Genomic DNA, 5481 nt, shown 5'->3' with positions numbered 1-5481 from the left:
GATTTTGTATTAGAAACCCTTCTTAAAGAATTTGGGGGAATAGCGAGAGAAGCTAGAAAAGTTTTCACTAAATATAATATGCTAGGTTCTTATACCAAATTTGCCAGTACCCTTGAGAAGATGGAAAAGGATAGACAAAAGTACACTAATAAAGTTAATTATGAGGGGGGTATTAAAACATCAATACCTTGTAAGCTCTTGGGAATGTGTGAGGCACTAGAAAAGAATTTTGATTGGATTGTTCCTGAAGATTTGTTTGATGAGAGTAGCAAGCCCAAGACTAATGAAAAGGGAGCCTCTGAAACTCACATAGAAAAGATAATATGCATAGTTGAGAACACTCCGCACCCCGCTGATAATGCACCACCCTTCGATAATACTTGATACACACTTTCTGCGCCTAGCTGAAAGGCGTCAAAGAAAAGCGCTTATGGGAGACAACCCATGTTTTTACCTACAGTAATTTGTTTTTATTTTGTGTCTTGGAAGTTGTTTACTACTGTAGCAACCTCTCCTTATCTTAGTTTTGTGTTTTGTTGTGCCAAGTTAAGCCGTTGATAGAAAAGTAAGTACTAGATTTGGATTACTGCGCAGTTCCAGATTTCTTTGCTGTCACGAATCTGGGTCCACCTCCCTGTAGGTAGCTCAGAAAATTAAGCCAATTTACGTGCATGATCCTCAGATATGTACGCAACTTTCATTCAATTTGAGCATTTTCATTTGAGCAAGTCTGGTGCCATTTTAAAATTCGTTAATACGAACTGTTCTGTTTTGACAGATTCTGCCTTTTATTTCGCATTGCCTCTTTTGCTATGTTGGATGAATTTCTTTGATCCACTAATGTCCAGTAGCATTATGCAATGTCCAGAAGTATTAAGAATGATTGTGTCACCTCTGAATATGTCAATTTATATTGTGCACTAACCCTCTAATGAGTTGTTTCGAGTTTGGTGTGGAGGAAGTTTTCAAGGATCAAGAGAGGAGTATGATGCAACATGATCAAGGAGAGTGAAAGCTCTAAGCTTGGGGATGCCCCGGTGGTTCACCCCTGCATATATTAAGAAGACTCAAGCGTCTAAGCTTGGGGATGCCCAAGGCATCCCCTTCTTCATCGACAACATTATCGGGTTCCTCCCCTGAAACTATATTTTTATTCCATCACATCTTATGTGCTTTTTCTTGGAGCGTCGGTTTGTTTTTGTTTTTTGTTTTGTTTGAATAAAATGGATCCTAGCATTCACTTTATGGGAGAGAGACACGCTCCGCTGTAGCATATGGACAAGTATGTCCTTAGTTTCTACTCATAGTATTCATGGCGAAGTTTCTCCTTCGTTAAATTGTTATATGGTTGGAATTGGAAAATGATACATGTAGTAATTGCTATTAATGTCTTGGGTAATGTGATACTTGGCAATTGTTGTGCTCATGATTAAGCTCTTGCATCATATGCTTTGCACCCATTGCTGAAGAAATACATAGAGCATGCTAAAATTTGGTTTGCATTTTTGGTTTCTCTAAGGTCTAGATAATTTCTAGTATTGAGTTTGAACAACAAGGAAGACGGTGTAGAGTCTTATAATGTTTTCAATATGTCTTTTATGTGAGTTTTGCTGCACCGGTTCATCCTTGTGTTTGTTTCAAATAAGCCTTGCTAGCCTAAACCTTGTATCGAGAGGGAATACTTCTCATGCATCCAAAATACTTGAGCCAACCACTATGCCATTTGTGTCCACCATACCTACCTACTACATGGTATTTTCCGCCATTCCAAAGTAAATTGCTTGAGTGCTACCTTTAAAATTCCATCATTCACCTTTGCAATATATAGCTCATGGGACAAATAGCTTAAAAACTATTGTGGTATTGAATATGTAATTATGCACTTTATCTCTTATTAAGTTGCTTGTTGTGCGATAACCATGTTCATTGGGGACGCCATCAACTATTCAATGTTGAATTTCATGTGAGTTGCTATGCATGTCCGTCTTGTCTGAAGTAAGAGAGATCTACCACCCTATGGTTAAGCATGCATATTGTTAGAGAAGAACATTGGGCCGCTAACTAAAGCCATGATCCATGGTGGAAGTTTCGATTTTGGACATATATCCTCAATCTCAAATGAGAAAATTATTAATTGTTGTTACATGCTTATGCATAAAAGAGGAGTCCATTATTTGTTGTCTATGTTGTCCCGGTATGGATGTCTAAGTTGAAGAATAATCAATAGCGAGAAATCCAATGCGAGCTTTCTCCTTAGACCTTTGTACAGGCGGCATAGAGGTACCCCTTTGACACTTGGTAAAAACATATGCATTGTGATGATCCGGTAGTCCAAGCTAATTAGGACAAGGTGCGGGCACTATTAGTACACTATGCATGAGGCTTGCAACTTATAAGATATAATTTACATGATGCATATGCTTTATTACTACCGTTGACAAAATTGTTTCATGTTTTCAAAATCAAAGCTCTAGCACAAATATAGCAATCGATGCTTTTCCTCTATGGAGGACCATTCTTTTACTTTCAATGTTGAGTCAGTTCACCTATTTCTCTCCACCTCAAGAAGCAAACACTTGTGTGAACTATGCATTGATTCCTACATACTTGCTTATTGCACTTATTATACTACTCTATGTTGACAATATCCATGAGATATACATGTTACAAGTTGAAAGCAACCGCTGAAACTTAATCTTCTTTTGTGTTGCTTCAATACCTTTACTTTGAATTATTGCTTTATGAGTTAACTCTTATGCAAGACTTATTGATGCTTGTCTTGAAGTGCTATTCATGAAAAGTCTTTGCTATATGATTCACTTGTTTACTCATGTCATGTACATTGTTTTGATCGCTCGCATTCACTACATATGCTTTACAAATAGTATGATCAAGATTATGATGGCATGTCACTCCGTAAATTATCCGTGTTATCGTTTTACCTCGCTCGGGACGAGCGAGAACTAAGCTTGGGGATGCTGATACGTCTCCGACGTATCGATAATTTCTTATGTTCCATGCCACATTATTGATGTTATCTACATGTTTTATGCACACTTTATATCATATTCGTGCATTTTCACGGAACTAACCTATTAACAAGATGCCGAAGTGCCGATTCGTTGTTCTCGCTGTTTTTGGTTTCGAAATCCTAGTAAGGAAATATTCTCGGAATTGGACGAAATCAACGCCCAGGGGCCTATTTTTCCACGAAGCTTCCAGAAGTCCGAAGACGAAACGAAGTGGGGCCACGGGGTGCCCAAACCCTAGGGCGGCGCGGCCCACCCCCTGGCCGCGCCGGCCTGTGGTCTGGGGCCCCTGTGCCCCCTCCTGACTTGCCCTTCCGCCTACTTAAAGCCTCCGTGATGAAACCCCCAGTACCGAGAGCCACGATACGGAAAACCTTACTGAGACGCCGCTGCCGCCAATCCCATCTCGGGGGATTCTGGAGATCTCCTCCGGCACCCTACCAGAGAGGGGATTCATCTCCCGGAGGACTCTTCACCGCCATGGTCGCCTCCGGAGTGATGAGTGAGTAGTCTACCCCTGGACTATGGGTCCATAGCAGTAGCTAGATGGTTGTCTTCTCCCCATTGTGCTATCATTGTCGGATCTTGTGAGCTGCCTAACATGATCAAGATCATCTATCCGTAATTCTATATGTTGCGTTTGTTGGGATCCGATGAATAGAGAATACTTGTTATGTTGATTATCAAAGTTATATCTATGTGTTGTTTATGATCTTGCATGCTTTCCGTTACTAGTAGATGCTCCGGCCAAGTAGATGCTTGTAACTCCAAGAGGGAGTACTTATGCTCGATAGTGGGTTCATGCCTGCATTGACACCCGGGACAAGTGACGAAAGTTCTAAGGTTGTGTTGTGCTTGTTGCCACTAGGGATAAAACATTGATGCTATGTCTAAGGATGTAGTTGTTGATTACATTACGCACCATACTTAATGCAATTGTCTGTTGCTTTGCAACTTAATACTGGAGGGGGTTCGGATGATAACCTCAAGGTGGACTTTTTAGGCATAGATGCAGTTGGATGGCGGTCTATGTACTTTGTCGTAATGCCCAATTAAATCTCACTATACTCATCATGATATGTATGTGCATGGTCATGCTCTCTTTATTTGTCAATTGCCCAACCGTAATTTGTTCACCCAACATGCTATTCGTCTTATGGGAGAGACACCTCTAGTGAACTCGTGGACCCCGGTCCAATTCTCTTTACTTGAAATATAATCTACTGCAATACTTGTTCTACTCGTTTTCTGCAAACAATCATCTTCCACACAATACGGTTAACTCTTTGTTACAGCAAGCCGGTGAGATTGACAACCTCACCTGTTTCGTTGGGGCAAAGTACTTTGGTTGTGTTGTGCAGGTTCCACGTTGGCGCCGGAATCCCCGGTGTTGCGCCGCACTACATCTCGCCGCCATCAACCTTCAACGTGCTTCTTGACTCCTACTGGTCCGATTAAACCTTGGTTTCTTACTGAGGGAAACTTGCCGCTGTGCGCATCACACCTTCCTCTTGGGGTTCCCAACGGACGTGCCAACCACACGCATCAAGCAAATTTCTGGCGCCGTTGCCGGGGACCTGAAGAAAAGTTACATCACAAAGATTTATATCTCCCACGCCAACTTCACGCCAGAAGCAGAGCCCCCATGTGTGGTTTTGGTAATTAATGACAATCCCTATGGACTAATGTTTGCATTGAGTTATATTTGTAGGAGTTGTCCATAGGCAATTCTTGAACCATTTGTTGGCTTCAAGGTTGCAATAAGAAGAAATTGATGAAGGATATCAAGTGTCAAGTATGTCTTGAAGATGAAGATGAAGTGAGCCCTCAAGTTACTTCAAGACATCAATATGATGAAGAATGAAGAATGAAGTGCAAGTTCAAGATGAGCCATCTCGAAGAGATCCTTTGCTTGAGTCTTGCCATCCATATGGTGATCATGGATATGTGAAGATGCGCCGAAGAAGAAGCTCTCCCATGGTGGATTATGGGGGAGCAATCCACATGGTGGTCATGGTTATGTGAAGATGCGCCAAAGAAGAAGCTCTCCCATGGTGGATTATGGGGGAGCAATCCACAAGACTTCATCAAGCAAGCACAAGCAAGAAAGGCGTTCCATCTTGTTGAGGTCAAGATCGTCGTCATCGAGCTCAAGTGGAATGCGCAAGTATAAGGTTTGCTCTTGATAGGGTTTCTTTCTCACCGGTCTCATAGTGTAGTTGGAGACCGGTTTATAGTTTAGTTGATGTACTATCAAGAGGGCTCTCGAGTGAGTAACTCGATCGTATCGTTCAGAGAGAGCTCAAACCTTTGCATCCTTACATCATCTTTCTTGGTTGTTATTTGGACCTTATCCATGTGATGTTTTAGAGCTTGTGCTTATTCTCATGGCAAGCTCTAGTTCATCGAAAACGGATTTCGCATAGATCACTTGTTGCGTTTTCGAGTTTGG

This window comes from Lolium rigidum, chromosome 6, assembly GCF_022539505.1.
Source record: "Lolium rigidum isolate FL_2022 chromosome 6, APGP_CSIRO_Lrig_0.1, whole genome shotgun sequence".
Taxonomy (NCBI): domain Eukaryota; kingdom Viridiplantae; phylum Streptophyta; class Magnoliopsida; order Poales; family Poaceae; genus Lolium; species Lolium rigidum.
Note: the sequence above shows the minus strand (reverse complement) of the source record.